The 20,528-nt window shown below is 51.8% G+C and overlaps 1 pseudogene; it reads right to left on the bottom strand.

Annotated features, from left to right (window-relative positions):
* Positions 1-6,737: 6,737 nt before the first annotated feature.
* Positions 6,738-7,676, bottom strand: LOC135887180 (olfactory receptor 4D1-like; annotated as a pseudogene).
* Between the last annotated feature and the right edge of the window lie 12,852 nt (positions 7,677-20,528).

Here is a 20,528-nt window from a genome sequence, read left to right as displayed (position 1 = left end):
CAAGTTCAGCACACAGATCCAGGAATGTGACCTTGCACAGCCACTGCTCATCATCACAAACCTGCCTGAAATCGATCCCACCAGTCAGTGCTTGTTTCTCAAGCCCAGAAGCGCTGCTCTACAATCTCCAGCTGCTCTGTGGACTCCAACAGCAACCTTGAATTGTTTCTTTCTAAGTCCCACAGCAAGCTAGCCTCTAAGGAATCATCATGTTCTCCATGGCTCCTCTGGCAGCTCTGCAAATACTGAAGGATCAGGTGCCCCATACTCGCGATGCTCATAACAATAGTGCCAAACTGTGCAGTCTCCGTGCCTCTGTCAGAGATGGTGGACAGCGAGGAGGGACGTGCATATTTATGGGACTTTGAAAAGAAGGTGTAAAATATTATGGGCTGCAGATGAAAATATGGAATGGAGAACACTGCATTATGGGAAGTTGACACTATGCTCCCAGTCACCCTGCGAAACTTGTTTCAGCCCTACCAGGCACTACAAGAACTTCCCAAAAGACCCTGTGCTGGAAGGCAGTGAGTTGCATGCTGGGATACTTACCCACGGTGCACTGCTCTCTGAATTATTACAAGTGCTTCTGGTGAGGATGAACACCACTGACACAAGGAGTGTAGTGTGCACACGCACAAGCGATTTAATAGCTGTGGTGGCTGTGTGCCAATGTAACTTACGTTGACATACATTTAAAGTGTAGACATGGCCTTAGAAACATCGTCCTTTAGACAGCAAGGCTAGAAGGAGGATGAAAGGAAAGGGCTCCTCTGCACACCCATCTGCAGCACTGGGGGCTCTGAGAGGTGTGACAGGGCAAGTCCATCTCAATGGAATGGTCTCTACCGAATGAGAACACCCCATGGAGATGATACAGCCTGGGACAATAGCTTTAAGATGTGGGAACTGCTCCATTCATCTCAGTGGCTGTTCTCAGCCCCCTCCTGAGTGTTTCAGAGTCTCTGACAGGCAGGAAGTTTCCCTGTTCTCAGCTCCCCAGATCCTGGCCACATGGGGAATAGGTAGAGGGCCTCAGCCCACCTTAGAGGGGCAAGAACCCCCACTCCCAGTTTTGGACACAGACCCAGGAAGGGAGAATGCTGGGCTGATGGTTGCCCCTGCTGCTATTCTCACCCAGTCCTCCTGACACTCACCTCCAACCTCCCCCTGCCCAATGTCCCACCTCTCCATTCCCCAAATCCCCATGCCTCCCTCACCAGACCTCCCAACCTCTCTCCATCTTCTATCTCCATTTGTCGCCTTCCCCATAAACCCCACCCCTCACTGTAGTCCAAACCTCTTTCCGCCAGTTCCCCCACTCCTCTGCCCTCTAATCACCTCTCCCCTTTCAGGAAAGAATCGCATGTCTATTTTTTACACCCAAAGACTTTGATTACATCCCCCAAAATGAAACGGCCACCCAGAACTCACAAATTCACAGCCAGCAATCTCAGTGAGGTCCGTGATTCCTCCAGTCATTAGTAACTCTCAGTTTAACAGTACGAGGCAGCAGAACAAAACCATTTTGGGTGGGGTGTAACTTGTCAACCCCATGGTCACATGATCCAAATCTGGAACATTAACAGTAACCATTTGAATGTTTAGAGCACTTAAAAGAGTTGAGCTTTAAAACATATCAAATGGGGCTCATGGAAACCATCTATCTGTGTTTCTGTATTGGTGTATGCACACTGTAAAAGTGAACAACTTCTTAAATACTATTCTAAGTTTGGGTTTCCCAAAGATTTAGTAGGTGCCATGCACTATCCCGGGTTAAAAGTTGGCAGACAGAGACCATTTTGACCTTCATCACATCAACAGTTTGATCTCCAGGTCTGTGAAAAAATAAATAAATAAAATAAAATAACAAGGCCATTTTCTTAGGACTTATATATCCGGAACCTCTGGCTCAATTGACCCCAAATTTGGGTTGCTAACTTACCCTGCACTGTCCAGACGAACATCATATTTCAAAAGAATGTAACTAAACTGATGCCCCACTACAGCTTTTTGTTAATGGCTGGGTACACATCTCTCAGATTTCTGTCTATTAACCATGATCTTGGAATCTTCCATGAGGTTTAATATGGGCTAGTGGTGTTAAGAAATAAGACTCTCAGATACAAAGATAGAAAAAATTAGGCATTACAGGAAGGATATTTAGCTTATGTAAATTACCATAACTCCATAGCACTAAACTAATTCATCCCATCTTTGGAAATAGCATAATTGACTATATGGGGTTATGTCTGGTTTACAGCAGCTGGGAATCTGGCCCCATTGATTTCAGTGGAACTGCATCAATTTACAAAAGGGGGAGAACTGACACATTTAATCCAGTGGAGCTATGGATGTTTTATACCAGCTGGGGGTATGGACCCATTGACTCAAATGGAGCTACACTGGTTAACACCAGCTGGACTTCTGGTCCTTTATAACTGTTCAATCCCTCTGAGATAACTACAACCCATATGAATTACATGTTTTTAAAATGTCATGAACCATTGCTCCTGCAGCCTAATGAGTGTTTTGTTTTAGTGTCGTCTGAGTAAAGGGAAAAATAGTAATTGCTGAGAAAGAAAGAAAGAAAGAAAGAAAGAAAGAAAGAAAGAAAGAAAGAAAGAAAGAAAGAAAGAAAGAAAGAAAGGTTGGGCCATTCATCCCAGTAGAAGTTGAAAATCAGATACAAAAAATGTCTGCAACACTGAATTCCTCCAGCGTTCTGACCCAGTGGGACTGAATCACTGTGTAGCCATTAAAAGTTCCATTCTTGTAATTAATCCCATGGGACAAAGAGCCATGGAAGGGCAGATGGGTTAAGAACTTTGGACTCATCTTTGGTTCAGAATGACAGGCAAAGTTTATGGATCTGAAACTGTGTAACGGACTGGATCTCAAGCAGGTGTAAATCAGCCACAGCTCCATGGAAGTCAATGGAACAGATCCCCAGGTCATTTAAATCATTGTAGTTCCACTGAAAGCGAAGAACCAGATCCTGAGTTGGCATAAATAGCCCTAGCTACTCTGGAATCAGTTCAACTGTGTCAGTTTACACAAGCTCAGGATCTGGCCCTTAGTTTTCAGTCTTTGACTTTGGTTACCTCTTATAGTGTGTCTGCACTGCAATTAAAAACCTGCTACTGGCCCACACCAGCTGACTTGAGCTCACTGGGCTCAGGTTAACAAGCGGTTTAATTGCAGTGTAAACATCTAGGCTCGGGCAGGAGCTTGGGCTCCAGGACCCTTTGAGGTGGGGCAGACAGATAGGCCTATTACTTGTCCTAACAATCTCATTTTGTCATAATGATATATTTCTATTTGATGTGATAGATAGATAGATAGATAGATAGATAGATAGATAGATAGATAGATAGATAGATAGATAGATAGATAGATAGATAGAATCTCTGTTTGAAACTCTTCCAGGAGTCTGCTGCATTACCTGGGAGTTTCAACTATTTGGGGGCTTTTAGATGCTCCATCTCCATGATGACTCCTTTATTCCTTCACCACAGTCCTCTTTTCTCTGTCCTCTCTTCTACCTCACTCTGGTACCATGTGTTGTGAATTCATAAGGAGGAGAAACATTCTGGAGTCTACAGAGAAAGGCATTATTAGAACTAAAACGTGTTCCAAAAGCTAAAGGAGAGCCCAGAGCTCCGAGCCATGTGTCTGGCAAAGGTGACACTAGAATGCTAGCCCCAGTCCAGTGCTCTGCTCTTAAAGACACAGTACATACTCCTAAGACATATTAACCCTGGGCATCCGCTTCCCATTCATACTCTACCCTGAAAGGACTGTGTGCAGCCCTGTACCTTTAACACCATGTTCTTAGTAACCCCTATGAAACCCTGTCCCTGTCACACCCTGTGAAGTATCATTACATCATAATGTGCTCTCAGGTACTCCTGTGCATGCCTGTTGAGTTCAGGGCTTTGGCACAGATGTCCCTGGTGAGAACTTTGTTCATGATGTTGATGATGATATTCCAGCCAGGAATAATATCTGTGCTCACCAGATAGAAGACCTTCACTGAACCGTAGTTTTTTAGCCCCGCCGAGGACCTGGCCAATTGACTACAATGGAATGATGTTGATTTACACCAGCTGGGGATCGGTTTCATTGATCACAGTTTAGCTATGCTAATTTACATTAGCTCATTGGTCTATGGCGGCTGAGAATCTGATTTTTTATCATCAGTGGAGTGATTCCAATTTACAGCAGTGGTAGAGCTGTCCCATTAGTGTCAACAGAGCTACACAAATTTACTCCAGCGGGGTATCTGGCCTTATGGAGTACAATGGAGCTACACTGATTTATACTTACTGGGGAACTGGCTCATTGACTCCAAAGGAGATGTGCTAATTAACACCAACTTTCCTATGAGTTTCAAGGAAGCTACACTGATTTATGTTGTCAAGTGTCACCAGTGTGGTGCTCTGCTCCATCCAATGTTGATAACAGTTGGCTGCGTGCATATGTTCCCCCTGTGTGCGTCCCCGGCTCTGCAGATAGCTGGCGCACCAGACCTTGAGAGAAACCCCAAGGACCACGGACTCCAATAAGGTACGAAGGCACCCAGCCAGGTTTATTGCCAAATGAAACACAGTGTCTAGCTCCCCGGATCAGATGTCTACAGTTCCGCTAGTACATATGTGCTCCCTGACAATGGAGTGGCTCAGTCAGTGGTGGGATTTACCAGTGCCCCCCTAGGCCAGACAAAGACAACCCCTCAGGGGTGCATTCTTATACACAGGTACCAACAAGTTACACCTCACTCCTGATGTATTGAGGTACAACCCCTCTACGTAGTAAGGTGCCGCCTATCACATGTTGGTTCGATTAAAACAACCCCATTCATCATCAAAAAGAACGAGGAGTACTTGTGGCTCTTTAGAGACTCACAAATTTATTTGAGCATAAGCTTTCTTGGGCTAAAACCTACTTCATTGGATGCATGCAGTGGAAAATACAGTAGGAAGATATATATATATATATACACTCAGAGAACATGAAAAAAGGGGCATTGCTGGCACATTGCTCTGCCACTGCATGCATCCGATGAAGTGGGTTTTAGCTCATGAAAGCTTATGCGCAAATAAATTTGTTAGTCATTCTTTTTGTTGATACAGACTAACATGGCTACCACTCTGAAACCTGTCCCAATCCATCATATTACCCTTTTGCCCCTGTCTTTAGGATGGGTCAGCAGGTTCCTTGTTATCTGTGTGGAATGTGCTAGTATCAGAGTATTCTGGTACCATCCTGGCACATGTTTATATCTCTAGTGTTCAGTACCTTTTAGGTATGTGTGTTTTTGCAACATCAGCCCTCTCCTTGTCAGACTCTGAGCAGGGCCTGCCTCTTGCTCACAGCTTAACTTTGCTTTATGTTAACAAAGGCTTGACCATTACTTTAGTTCAGACCTTAGGCCTCATACCGGGCCTCTGATACAAGGGTTTATGTTTCAGGGCCTCATCTAACTACAATTTACACGAGCTTGTCCCATTGACTCAAAGAAGATTGGTGCTCTTAGTCTATAATTCATTTGTGAGCACGTTTTTTTCATGAGCATTCAGTATTTGATCTTTTCTGGTCGCAGACATATTTCACACAACAGAGGGTCCTGTGGCACCTTTAAGACTAGCAGAAGTATTGGAGCATAAGCTTTCGTGGGTGAATGCCCACTTCATCAGATGCAAGTGGGCATTCACCCACGAAAACTTCTGTTAGTCTTAAAGGTGCCACAGGACCCTCTGTTGCTTTTTACAGATTCAGACTAACACGGCTACCCCTCTGATATTTCACACAGTACATATATCTGATCTCTGATATCTTGAGATCTGATTTCTAATACAATTTATTTTATTCCTAAAATATTGAGACAAGCACAAAAGAAAAAGAAGCCATATGTCATAACAATACTTTAGAGATGCAGTTTGATAAAGGTGCAGCATAGCCACTTCTCCTTCCTTTTACATCTGCATAAAACATCCCAGAATTTCAACCAGCATTATCTAACCCCATAGATGAAGTATGGGAGGGAAAGAGTATACCACCATTGACCAGTTTTTTAGTCATGCTACAATTATAAACACTGATGCCATAAAAGAACTCTTGGTGGATATGAATACACCAGTTCTGGTGTATTTTCAACTGAAACATTATATCAAATCCCATGTGCAAAGCCCAAATTCCTGGAGGCCATCAACCGGGATAGAAAGATTATTCACAGGTGAGGCCTATTCCAGGGCCTCTTTGCATAAATAGGGTGGAAATATAAGGAATTAATATTTTGGCAGAAAAGAATAATAGAATTTTCAAAGTAACTAAAGGTAGGCTACCCACAAAGCCCATATTTACACTCCACTGTTGGTTATTGATAACATAAATACTACTAGAAGCTGAATGTATAGTAGCAAATTTTTGGAAACAAACACATCCTCCAACATTAGTGGCTTGAAGACAAACTATGTGGAATCCTCCAATAGAAAAAAAAAGGAAAACACCCCTATATCAAGATTGTAGAGATATTATAATGTATACTTACCATTATTGGAATGTGAACAAAATAAATCCACAGATAATTATAAGAGTTTGACCAAACGTAAATTGGTATTTTAAAGGTAAATGATACAGGATATGAATGAGATTGGCTAACTTTTTATGGGAAGTTCATGTATGAGAATAATTATAACATAAACATAATTTAAATAAAGTGATAATTAGAAATATTATGTTTTTATTTTGCTCCCTGAGAAGAGCATTCAGCTTATCAGTGTTCTGATGGCCTTTTTCATCTCGGCGTTTCTCAGCGTGTAGATAATCGGGTTCAGCATTGGGGTGATTACAGTCTAAATGACTGAGGCCAGCTTGTGCATGGGGAATTTATGGAAGGGCCGTGCATAGATGAAGATTCAAGGTATGAATATTAAGCTCACCTGGGCTTCGCAGGTGGACAGAGCTTTGCGCTTCCCTTCTGTGACATCTGTTCTTAACTTTACTAAGATGACAGTGTAGGAAATGAGCAGGAGGCTAAATATTATTATGACAAGCACCCTGCCATTAGAGACCATCAGCAACTCAACCAAGTAGATATCCATGCAGGCCAGTTTGATGACTTGAGGGACATCACAGTAGAAATTGTCCAGGATGTTCAGACCACAGAATGGCAACTAGAGAATCAATCCAATCTGAACAGCAGAGTGAGCCAATCCATCCAGCCGTGCCCCTGCCACCAGCCCCACGCAGACACCACAGTTCATGATAATCAAGTAACGCAATGGTTTATAGATGGCCACATATCGATCAGCAGCCGTCACCATGAGGACACCAAACATCGCACCAGCGATGAAGTGGAAGAAGAACATCTGGAGGATGCGCTCGTTTAATGAGATGGTTCTGCTCTGGGAGAGGAGACCCAACAGCAATTTGGGAGCATTGACTGATAAGTTTCTGACATCTAGGAAAGGCAAGTTGGCCAGCAAGAAGTACATGGGGGTGTGGGGCCGGTGGCTGGTGATCACAGTGGTGATGATGGTGAAGTTTCCCAGCCAGGTTGTCAGATAAACTATGAAGAAGCTGATGAAGAGGAATCACTGTACCTCGGGAATTTGGGTGAGGCTCAAGAGGACAAATTCTGTCACTGTGGTGGTGAGGTTCTCTTGCTCCATTTTGTGTCCTTACATGATACCTGCAAAATGAATAAATAATAAATAATAGTTATAATAATGATAAAAAAGTTCTTGATTTTTCCTCCCTTTATATTATGATATTGTCAATACTAACCTCACCTTAAGACCAATGTTGTGTTTGTGAGTTTCCTAATTTTCCTAAATTTATCACTTTGTCCTCAGCCCCACTGTAGGGGAACCCTACTTTAGCAGACTCTAGGAGGGATTTGCAATCATGGGGTACTTGGGGGTGAGGACGAGTGGCCTGCTTACCAAACAGGCCCTAGAAAACCACAGACTTCAGTCATGACCTTGCACCCTTCCATGTTCTACAGAGTGTTCTTGGTGTCGAGAGGCCCTGTCCTGGGAAGGAGCGGGTTGCACTTTTTCAGAGGTTCTCAGAGTCCAGGGATTCTCAACATGAGGGTCACAAACATGTTTCTGGTGGTCACAATGAGCAGACTGATCTACACATATTGCTCAATGGCAGGGAGATGCCTGCTAGATGAGAGGGGATCTGGAATGGAAAAACTTGAGAACCACTGATTTAGGGGATTCAGATGCTGAATTTATGGACTCACTATCAGAGCTACTGAGCACCTGCAATCCACATTAACACAGCAAGCAACTTTGTCCCTTTCTAGTGGCACCTCCACAGAAGAGGTTTAGTCTCACTGAGTGAAGTGCGAAGAGCAGGCGCACCCTACCTCTTGGTCACTGTCTTTTTTATCGTGGTGCCTATGGCTTGTGGTGCTTGCCTTTAAATCCCAGCATTTGAAATTGTGAACACAAAGATTTCCATGTATGCACTTAGCCTGAGATGTTCAAAGGAATCACATGATGAGGACATCTGATTGCCATTAAAACTTTGGAAATTTTCTAGGAGCTGATTGAGAAATCTATCATTTCCTGTGAAATATTTTAATGGAAAAAATGTTATTATTTGTATAAATTTGTTGATGGGGAAATTTTTAAATGAAACAAAATAATCATATTAACTTCATTCCTATTTAAGCCCTAATTTTTACTTTGATCTCATTCATACTGAAATTTTAATTCAATTCATCTTTCAAAAGCACAAAACATTTGGGTTTAAATTAGTGATTTTTCAATTTTCCATTTCCCCCGTCCCTTTTTCTTACCCATCTTTAGTTTGCCATTTGGAAAAATGGGGGCAGGAGAAAAGTCAAGAAGTGGGAGAAAGTGACAAAAATGACCTTATCTCGCTTTTTCCTGTTTGAAAATTTAAGTATTGAAATGATTAATTCAAAATTTAATGAAAAAATAATTTTCTTTGTAATTTTCTGTTTGTTTGGTATTTTTTAAATATTTAAGACAGATTTTCCCATCCACAATTTGTTGGCAAAATTATTTATGTATTCATTTATTTTTGCCAAAGAATGTCAAGCAACTGTAAAAATCTCACTGTAAAGGACAGCAGCATGTTGTACGGGGGGAGGGTGGCTTTGTGGGTAAGCATTGGTTTTGGACTTTGGGGAGCTGGGTTCTATATCCACCCTCCCATAGACAATCTCTCTGACCACGGTTAACTCATATCCTCTCCCCTCTGGGATTTTCCAAGAGAATTAGGAACTTAAGTGCCCATTGTTCTTCACTGAGAGTTTTTTGCCTGATCCCCCAAAAGTCCTTTGACATTCACAGTCTCTGTGCCTCAGTTCCCCTTACAGACATGGGGATAATATTACCGTCCTCCTCTTTTGCTGTGAGGCACTCAGGTACAATGGTGATTAGGTGGACAGCTTGGGGGGAAGCCAACACAGATGGGATCCATTGCCTGGAGAACTCAGAGACTGCCTTGTCTGGTCCAGTTCTCACGACATCGATGTTTGAGTGGCATATCCATGAGAACTGAACTCATGGCTGGAAAACCTGAGCTTTTATTGGTTGAGATAAACACTCAGCCCTGCTAGCTCAAAGATTGTTGGAGTCCTATAAACCACTGTACATCTTCTAGCCAGTGAAGGGGAACAGGGAGACACACTACATTAGCACAGGCTACACCTTGATCCTTGTCAGAATAGGGACCTTTGAACATTTCAGGCAGTTAATGTAAATAAGGAGAATATAAAGTGCTCTCAATTCTTAGACTGGGATTTTCAAAAGAACTAGATGCACAACTCTCAGTAAAATTCTGAAACAGGTCTCCTTTGAAAATTCCAATTCCACTGCTATTAAAGGGCTACAAAATGTATAATATTCTAATAGAAAGAAAGCAAGCCCATGCTAGAAATCTCACTCTGAGCACTTCCCTGGGCTCTTTCTGGTTTTTATTTCCCACCTGCACCCTGCTCTGGAGACATGTCTCTGAGATCAGAGCATCATAGAGCCTCCGCATAGGAGAAACAAGTTCTGAGTGAGCTAGTGACAGGAAGGGCTGAGATAGCCATGGCAACAAAGGTTCTGCGAGCTGTTCTCCTCCTAAATCATGAAGGCTCCTCCAAAAACCCTTTAAAGATACATTACTTTTTAAGAGCTAACTTCTCACCTCCAACATGGTCTCCCTTTCCTCACGGGGAGAATCTCCCAGCCTCCACCTGCAAAGAGAGTGCCTATCGCCAGTATTACATTCCATGTTTTAAGCATCAGGAAAGAATACCTCACCCAGCCTGGTTTGGCTGTGATCTCAGAGCCAGCTGCCTCCCAACGACGGGTGAAAGCCTGGGGAAGTCACATCTCAGAGCTGATATTTGCTGTGCTGACAGACAGGAACAGCAGATCTGGTTCCAAAGAGAAGAGAGCAGCATAAATCTTCCCCTTATATGATTATTGACCCCAAATAAGAATAGGACTAGAAAAAAAGACACTTATATCCCTGAAAATTTACTGAGCTTCATCAGGAAAGTTGCTTGTTTGGAGATTTGGAGATTCTTCCACGAGCCCAATAAACAATAAGCTCTGTGACAGGGTCAGGCCAGATGGCTACAGGAGAGTGATAAAAGGTAGATATATTAGCCCCAGATTAAGCAGGTCCCTTTTCCCTGAGTAAGATAATGGGCTGTTCCAGAACAATCAGAAAGCCACTAGAATCAATTAGGACAGGCAGGCTAATCAGGGCACCTGGTTTTAAAAAGGACCTCACTTCAGTTACTGAGGTGCATGTGAGGAGCTGGGAGCAAGAGGCGCACAAGGAGCTGAGAGTGAGTAGGCGTACTGCTGGAGGACTGAGGAGTACAAGAGTTATCAGACATCAGGAGGAAGGTCCTGTGGTGAAGATAAAGAAGGTGTTGGGAGGAGGCCATGGGGAAGTAGCCAGGGAGTTGTAGCTGTCACACAGCTGTTACAGGAGACACTGTAGACAGCTGCAATCCACAGGGCCCTGGGCTGGAATCCGGAAGTCCCCCCATCCCTCCAACTCCCTATTTGATATAAGAGGAGTTGGCCTGGACTGTGGGTTCCACCAGAGGGAAAGGTCTCTGGCCTGTCCCCCGACCCCCTAGGTGGGTCAGCAGAGACTGCAGGGATTGTTTTCCTCCTTTTCTCCATGCTGGCCAGTGATTAGAGGTTAGCTGCGTGAACAACAGGTTTGAGCCACTGGCAAAAAGGTGTCCAAACTGAGGGATCCTGTGAATCTCTGAGGCGAGCAAATCCTCCAATAAGCACAGGACCCACCAAGGCAGAGGAGGAACTTTGTCACAGATCATAGAGAGTTTCATTTTATGTGTTTATTTTAGCCATGTAAACACAAAGGGCTTTAAAAATTCTTTCCTGTGCAAAGTTGGGAGGGAGTTGACACACGGAGCATATTTGGGACACAGGAAGAACTGGGCATTCAACTGACCTCCAAACAGAGGAAATCCCATGAGTTCTGTTCATTTCTCTGAGATAAAAATCTGATCAAGGAGTCGGAGCCAGAGGAGACTAGTTAGGATTTCTGAGTTCCATGGCCAGTGTGACAAAGTTCCTCCTCTATCTTGGTGGGTCCTACGCTTATTGGCGGATTTTCTTGCCTCAGAGATTCACCATGTGGGTTGGGGAACAGCCCAGAGACCTTCCTCTCTGGAAGAACCCACAGTCCAGGTCAATTGGGAGGTTTGGGGGGAACCCGGGCCCGCCCTCTACTCCGGGTTCCAGCCCAGGGCCCTGTGGACTGCAGCTGTCTATAGTGCCTCCTGTAACAGCTACATGACAGCTACAACTCCCTGGGCTACTTCCCCATGGCCTCCTCCAAACACCTTCCTTATTCTCACCACAGGACATTCCTCCTGGTGTCTGATAACGCTTGTGCTCCTCAGTCCTCCAGCAGCACACCCTCTCACTCTCAGTCTCAGCTCCTTGCACCTCTTGCTCCCAGCTCCTCACACTCATACCACAAACTGAAGTGAGCTCCTTTTTAAAACCCAGGTGCCCTGATTAGCCTGCCTTAATTGATTCTAGCAGCTTCTTCTTAATTGGCTCCAGGTGTCCTAATTAGCCTGCCTGCCTTAACTGGTTCTAGTAGGTTCCTGATTACTCTAGTGCAGCCCCTGCTCTGGTCACTCAGGGAACAGAAACCCTGTCTGACCTGGGATTAACAGATCACTCTTCTGTAGCCCTCTGGCCTGGAGGGAGAGAGATAGGGGGCTGCTCCTCCTCCTCTTTCTCTACTACCTGCTTGCTGGCTGACTGCTAGACCCACCCACACCCTTGGTTGCTGCTGCTCCAGCTAAAGCCCCTTGGGAGGGGCCTGCTGGCCCACTCCCCAGAGGAGGGGAGGGAGAGACCCCAGCCATTGCTCCTGCTGCTGGGCATGCCACCATCATTGACCACCACCTGAGAAGGGTCTTTCCTGCTGGCCACCAGACTGCCGCCTGGAGCTGCTGCGTTTGCTGCTGGGGAGCTGCTGGAGCCCTGAGGAGAAGAAGAGGACCATCTGCCAGTGGGGGAACGCGTAGGAATTCTACAGACCACCGTGGAGGGGGCCCTCCCGGACTGAGTAACTTTTGAACTGTGTTCTTGTGGTGGGGATCTAGACTGTGTTTGTGGGGACACAGGGGGTGTGGCGTGGAGCCTGCCCCCTGGTCCTTCTGTGTCCCCCCCCGATCCCCACCACCACCATCATCGTTGCCCCCTCCACCACCCCCACCGACTACTCACCATCTGCCTCGAGCTCCTGCCTCTGGGACTCAGCTGCTCACCTAGGCTTGCCATGCCCTGTTGCCACCATTGGGCCTGATACAGCAGCCAGCCTAAACTGCTTTTCCTTTTGTTACAAGCGCACGTAGGTGCACGTTCCCCCCCCTTTTGGACTGACCTCCTCCCCCCTGCAGCAAGCCCCCAGCTTTACCCCTGCTGCCTACCCATTTGCCCCTTGCTGCCTTTTGCCCCTCCCCCTTGCCCCAGCCCCTTGCTAGCTCCAGTTTGTTTGCCTGCCCCGCCCTTTCCCTCTGCAGCCTTTGTCTGTTTGACCCGCCCCAGCCTCTAAAGCTAGCCCCGTGGTTCCTCTGCCCCATTTCCCGCCTGGTTGCTCCCTTCCCCCTGCGGTCCCCTTGCCCTGATTAGCCCCTCCCCTCGTGCGCCCATGTCCCCTCCCTTGCGCTTGTACCCCTCCCCGTTTTAGTTTGATTCTGTCTCACTGCACCCCCCAATGCTGTTCTATCCTCCCTTCCTTGGTGCAACAAGAGGAGCCGGAAACCTTCCCTGGGTCGGTGACTGACCCCTAGCTCTTGATAGCCCACCCCCATCCACCCCCTCCTTTTTCGGCGCCCTCCTCCCCTACCTACAGCCTAGCGGGGAGGAGTGGTCGACCTGCTTCCCCCTTCCTTACCCCCCCTCCAGTGTTTGCTCTCCCCCCATCCTCATTATGGCAGGGGACGAGGAGAGTGAGACCCCTTGGGCGGACCCTGCTGCCCCTCCTCCACCCGCCCCACCATCGTCCTCCCTAGCCTCTACCTCAACCGCCGCTGCCGAGCCACCTACTACCACCCCTGCTGGAGTGCCGGCAGCGGTGGGTAACGAGGTGACCTCCGCTGCTGCCACGTCCCTCGCCCCCTCTGACTCTGGGGGAGTCCCTCCAACCGGCAGGAAGGGCCAGGGCACAAAGAAGGGTAAAGGCCCCGCTAAAAAAGCCAGGCCCTCCATGGCAGGGGGTGCCCCCACTGCCACGGCCCCGCAACCGGCCGCGGCGTCCCTCCCTGCTGTTCCTTCCACCAGCTCTGTGGGTGTCCCTCCCTCGACCCCCAGGGCATATGCCCAGGTGGCGGCGGCCCCCCCGCCAGCCGCTACGTCATCTCCCCCATCCACCGCCTCTGCTACCATCTATAGCGGCCGGGGCCCCTTCCCCACCTTGACTAGGAAGCACGGCATCCGTTGCCTCCTGGTACCCGCCTCGCCCCACGTGGAGACCTACGTGCGGGCGTTGGCAAGGGTGGTGGGGCCCACGGCCATTGTGGCGGCCTCCAAGATGAACGGAAAGGTCGTCTTCTTCCTAGCATCGGAGGCCGCCGCCCAGGAGGCAGTGGAGAAGGGCCTGGCGGTAGGGGGCGTGTACGTCCCCCTGGAGCCGCTAGAAGACCTGGGCGCCCGACTGGTCCTGACTTCTGTCCCTCCATTCCTTCCAAATGCCGCCCTGTTACCCGCCCTCTCTACCCTGGGAAGGCCGATCTCTGTGGTCAGCCCTCTCCCATTGGGCTGCAAAGACCCCGCCCTCCGTCATGTCCTCTCATTCCGCCGGCAGGTAAAGTTACAACTGCCGCCGGCGGCACGTGACGGAGCGGCGCTTGAGGGGTCCTTCTTGGTCCCCTACCAGGGGGCCCGCTACCGGGTGCATTATTCAACGGGGGAGGCCCGGTGCTACCTCTGCCGGGCGATGGGACACGTCCGGAGGGACTGCCCCTTGGCCCGGCACGGAGGGACATCCGAGACCCCCGAGCCCCGGCAGGGCGCCGGCCCCGTCATCGCCGGTGCCCCTAGCTACCCGGCGCCCGAAGCCGCCCCTCCTCCTTTCCGGCCCACCAAAGCTCCCGCTCGGGCCCAAGGGGTATCTCCCCCAGTGCGCCTAGACGAGCGGGAGGGCCACGCCTCTGCCTCCTGCGTTCTGGCAGGGCCTGTAGAGGAGGGTGAGGTAGGGATACCTCCGGGCATAGAAGAGGGCATGCCCCAGGGAGAATCCTCCCTCCTACATGTTACCCCACCATTACCTCCCCGAGTCCCTAAGCTTTCGTCCTTGCTCCCTGACCCAATACCTGTTAGCCAGCCCCCAGATGATGCCATGGAGGGCTGGTCCTTAGTACAGGGGAAGCGGGGCAAGCGGAAGGCTCGAGCTCCGCTCCTCCCATCTGATGCGGTAGCCCCCCGGAAGACCAGGAAGGGGGGCACCGATGCTGAGCCTTCCGCTTTGCTCCCGGGTGGGTTTTGTCCACCATTACCGGCTAGGGAAGACGTGGCAGCATCGGAGGAAAGCACTACCCCTCCTCCGGTGTCCCTTCCTATGGAAGCCCCTGATGGAGCCCCTCTCGCCCCCTTACAATCTGTAGCCCCTGTATGCACCAAGGCGAGCGTTGCTTTGGGTACAGACGGGGAGAGCCCTGGGGTGGTGGAAGGTGATCTCCCCTCCATTTATGAGGAGATCGAGGCCCTGGGTCTGACCCCGGTTACCCAGGGGGAGGACGACCCTCTGCCAGCGGGCCTCGATCTGAGCGACCTCGCCTCAGCCCCCCTTTCCCCATGTTCCGTCCCCTTACCCACTGCTTCCGCTCCCGCCTCCGAGGAGCCCCTGGACTCTTCCACCAACCCGGCTGCAGATGGCACCCCGCTAGCGGTCGCCGAGCCTCTTGAGGCGACGGCCAGTGCCATGCAACCGGGACCTGAGTCACAAGGGGACTCCCTCATGGCTGAGGGGCAGCCGACCTCCTTTCCGGGTGGGGGCCCCACCGTTGTTTCTCCACCTACAGATGCCGTGGCCTTACCATCTGCCTTGGAGCACGAGCCTGGCATCGCAGAGGGCCCACCTCCCTCCCCGCAAATTCCTGAGCCCATTTGCGGGGTGTTACCCCCCCCACCCAGTGGCCTGGCTGCTGGGACCCCCGATCCCAATATCACCCCTTCCCCTGTCCCTATTCCTGATTCCAGCCCTACCCTTGACACCGACCCTGTCCCTGTCCCCTCCACTTCCCGTGATGCTTTTGCCGCCCCTGGGACTGTCTCCTTCCTTATCCCAGAGGATGACCCCCAAGGAGCGGCCTTTGTTTTTCCCTGTCCCGACCCACCAGGGGCTGCTAGTTTCCCTCCGCCGCCCCCCAGTGAGCCGGGATCTGAGGCAGGCCACGTGGCGTCGGCCCATCGGACGCCACGTCGAGGGTCTGCCCCCTGTTTGCCCGTCTCGGTGGGCCACGGGGCTGTGACAGGGGCCCCACTGGGGGAAAGCCTTAGATCAGTAACCCCACCCCCCCATACGCTGAGAGAGGAGCTACGGGAGTTCCTTGAGGACGTCCGTGGCTCCCGCAACAAGGTACAACTTGCACTCCAGCGATGGGGGGATTTTCATCAGATCCTCCGGGCCGCGAGGGCCCTCATGGGGGAGGGTAAGAGGACCGGGAGGCAGGCCGCTGCGGCCTACCAACGGGTCCGCCTCTTCCGTGACTCCTTAATCGCCCACGGGGTAGGTCACGGATTATTGCGCAGCCCGACGGAGGCCGTGAGCGTCTCTGCCGGCAAGGATCCCCCCCAGCCCTCCTCATGGCACCGATCATCTTTGCAACATTAAACACCCGGGGCTGTAGGATGGGTCTCCGCAGACGCCAGGTGCTCTCCTTTCTTCGGGAGGGGGGGTACTCTGTGATTTTCCTGCAGGAGACCCATACGGATCCGGCCGCTGAAGCTAGCTGGCGGCTGGAGGGGGGGGACAGGGTCTATTTTAGCCACCTCACAGTTCGTACGGCTGGAGTGGCGACCCTGTTCTCCCCCGACCTACGGCCCGAGGTGCTGGGGGTCGCCGAGGCTGTGCCAGGCCGCCTGCTACACCTCCGGGTCCGCATGGAGGGGCTTGTGGTTAATCTCGTCAACGTTTATGCCCCGACATTGGGCCCGGAGAGGTTGTGTTTTTATCAGCAGGCGTCCGCCTTCCTCGGCACCTTGGATCCTCGTGAGTGCCTGGTCCTGGGCGGGGACTTTAACGCCACCCTTGAGGAACGGGACCGCTCGGGGACCGAGCAGCACCAGGCCGCTGCGGATGTCCTCTGGGAGATCGTCGAACATCACTCCCTGGTGGACGTCTGGCGCGACCACCACCCGGATGACGTTTCGACATTCACTTTTGTCCGGGTGGAGGTCCATCGGTCGTACCACTCCCGGTTGGACCGCATCTATATGTCACGCTTCCATCTTTCCCGGGCCCACTCCTCCAGCGTCCGGCCGGCCCCTTTTTCAGATCACCATCTAGCCACCGTGACAGCCTCTCTTTGCGCGGAGAGGCCGGGGCCGGCCTATTGGCACTTTAATAATAGCTTGTTGGAGGATGTGGGCTTTGTGGCATCCTTCCGGGAGTTCTGGCTGGCCTGGCGAGGGCAGCGGCGTGCCTTTCCCTCGGCGCGGCGGTGGTGGGACCTGGGGAAGGTGCGCGCCCGGCTCTTCTGCCGTGACTACACCCGGGGCGCCAGCCGACGGAGGGATGCGACGACAGGGCAGTTGGAACGGGAGGTCTTAGAGCTGGAGAGGCGTCTGGCCGCCAGCCCCGGTGATCCACCCCTCTACGGAGCGTGCCGGGAGAAGCGGGAAGAGCTCCGGACCCTCGAGGACCATCGGGCCCGAGGTGCCTTTGTTCGATCCCGCATCCGCCTCCTTCGGGAGATGGATCGCGGCTCCCGCTTCTTCTACGCCCTGGAGAAAAAGAGGGGGGCCAAGAAGCACGTCACCTGCCTTTTAGCAGAGGACGGCACCCCCCTCACGGATCCGGCGGAAATGTGCGGGAGGGCCAGGGCCTTCTACGCAGGCCTTTTCTCCCCGGATCCGACCGATCCTAACGCTTGCAAAATGCTTTGGGATGAACTCCCGACGGTCAGCGCGGGCGACCGAGACAGGCTGGAGCTACCTCTCACTCTGGCCGAGTTCTCGGAAGCCCTCCGTCGCATGCCCACCAATAAATCTCCAGGCATGGACGGGCTGACCGTGGAGTTCTACCGCGTGTTTTGGGATGTCCTCGGCCCAGACCTTGTCACCGTCTGGGCCGAGTCCTTGCAGGGCGGGGTCCTCCCTCTTTCGTGCAGGCGAGCCGTGCTCACCTTATTGCTGAAGAAGGGGGACCTCCGCGATTTACGGAATTGGCGTCCCATCTCGCTCCTCAGCACGGACTATAAAATCGTAGCGAAGGCCATCTCGCTGCGGCTAGGGTCCGTGCTGGCGGACGTGATCCACCCAGACCAGACCTACACCGTCCCAGGCCGCACCATCTTTGACAACTTGTATCTGGTCCGGGACCTCTTGGAACTTGGGTGTAGGGATGGTCTGTCGTTCGCCCTCCTGTCCCTGGATCAGGAGAAGGCGTTCGACAGGGTGGACCACGGGTATCTCCTGGGCACTCTGCGAGCGTTTGGCTTCGGGCCCCAGTTTGTGGGTTTTCTCCAGGTGCTGTACGCCTCCGCAGAGTGTTTGGTCAGGCTCAACTGGACCCTGACCGAACCGGTCAGCTTCGGGCGAGGAGTACGTCAAGGGTGCCCCCTCTCGGGCCAGCTGTATGCTGTGGCGATCGAGCCCTTCCTCTGTCTCCTCCGTAGGAGGTTGGCAGGGTTGGTGCTGCGGGAGCCGGAGCTGTGGCTGGTCCTGTCGGCGTACGCCGACGACGTGCTCCTTGTGGTCCAGGACCCGGGCGACTTGGTGCGGGTGGAGGCTTGCCAGACCATCTATTCGGCGGCCTCCTCCGCCCGGGTCAACTGGGTCAAGAGCTCGGGCCTGGTGGTAGGGGACAGGTGGCAGGCGAGCTCCCTCCCACCCGCGCTTCAGGCCATCCGGTGGAGCGCGGGTCCGCTGCTCTATCTCGGCGTTTACCTTTCTGCCACGCATCCGTCTCCGCCGGAGAACTGGCTAGGTTTAGAGGGCAGGGTGTCGGAGCGGCTCCGGAAATGGACAGGACTGCTCCGGTGTCTCTCCCTTCGAGGGAGAGCACTGGTGCTCAATCAACTAGTCCTGTCCATGCTCTGGTACCGGCTCAACACCCTGGTCCCGGCCCCGGGCTTCCTGACCACCCTCCAGACGTTGATTCTGGAGTTCTTTTGGTTAGGACTGCACTGGGTCTCTGCGGGGGTTCTCCATCTACCCCTGGAGGAGGGAGGGCAGGGCCTGAAGTGTCTGCATGCTCAGGTCCACGTCTTCCGCCTCCAGGCCCTGCAGAGGCTCCTTTATGGTGCAGGTAGTCCGGCATGGATCGTATTGGCGCACGCCTTCCTGCGCCGCTTCCGAGGGCTCCGATATGAACAGCAGCTCCTTTGTCTCCATCCGAGAGGTCTTCCGCGAGGCCCCTCCGAGCTGCCGGTCTTCTACCAGGACCTCCTCCGGACCTGGAAACTGTTTTCAGTGACCAGGTCTGTGGCTGCCACCTTGGGGGCAGATCTCCTCACGGAGCCCCTGCTACACAACCCCCAGCTTCGTGTGCAGGTGGCGGAGTCCCCCATGGTGCGCCAGAGGTTGGTCCTAGCAGAAGTCACCAAAGTCGGAGACCTCCTGGACTACGACCGAGAAGACTGGCTGGATCCCCTGATGCTCGCTCAGCGCATGGGGCTCTCCAGACCTCGTACTCCCCGGCGCGTACTTCAGGAGGTGAGGGCCGCTTTGCCGCCCGCTGCTCGGAACTATCTCGACCGGGTCCTGCGAGAGGGCACGCCCCGCCCACCCTCCACTCCGAGCCCTCCAGACCTTTTCATCGGGCCCCTGCCCCGTGGACCCAACCGGCCCCCTCCCCGTCCATTCGCCATGAGCCGGCTGCACCATTTGCAGCCGGTTCTGTTCCGGACCGCGCCAAGGAAACATCTATACACGCTCGTGCTACATGTTCTTCATGTCCTCACCCTCGCGTCCCGCCCCGATACAAAGTGGCGGGACCTTCTGCCACCTTTGGAGGGTGAGGAGCCCCGGTGGGCCAGCCTTTATTCTGCTCTGATCCCGAAGCCCACCGGGGACATCAGATGGCGGCTCCTTCACGGAGCCGTAAGCACGGGCGTGTACTTCGCGCGGTTTACCCCTATCCCAGACACCTGCCCCTTTTGCGGCGTGAGGGAGACCCTGGCGCATGTTTACCTAGAGTGCGCCAGGCTGCAGCCCCTATTCCAGCTCCTCACAGATATTTTGTTGAGATTTTGGTTGCACTTTTCTCCACACCTTTTTATTTATGCACTCCCTATCCGTCGCCCCACAAAGTTGCGTGACCTCCTGGTCAACCTCCTTCTCGCCTTAGCAAAACTGGCCATCTATAAAACCAGAGTGAGGAGGTTGGCCAATGGAGTTTCCTGTGACTGTGGGGCGTATTTCAGGTCCTCCATTGTTTCACGTATCCGGGCAGAGTTCCTCTGGGCGACGTCCACTGGCTCCCTTGACGCCTTCGAGGAGCAGTGGGCGCTGTCCGGGGTTCTCTGCTCGGTGTCCCCGTCTGGTTCGCTTCTTTTGACCCTTTGACCTCACTCCTGTCCCTGTTCTTTTATTAGTTGTCCCCCGTACTTTTTTGGTCTCCAGGTCCTGTGGACCCCCCCATTAGGCTGGGGGGGATCCTTTAGCAGTGGGCGGGCTTTGCCCGCCCACTTCCTGGATCCCAATAGGTCTGGTCACTCAGGGAACAGAAACCCTGTCTGACCTGGGATAATAGATCACTCTCCTGTAGCCCTCTGGCCTGGAGGGAGGTAGGGGGCTGCTGCTCCTCCTCTTCCTCCTCCT

Source organism: Emys orbicularis, chromosome 12 (assembly GCF_028017835.1).
Source record: "Emys orbicularis isolate rEmyOrb1 chromosome 12, rEmyOrb1.hap1, whole genome shotgun sequence".
In the NCBI taxonomy this organism is placed as follows: domain Eukaryota; kingdom Metazoa; phylum Chordata; order Testudines; family Emydidae; genus Emys; species Emys orbicularis.
Note: the sequence above shows the minus strand (reverse complement) of the source record. Positions and strands in the feature narration are given on the sequence as shown.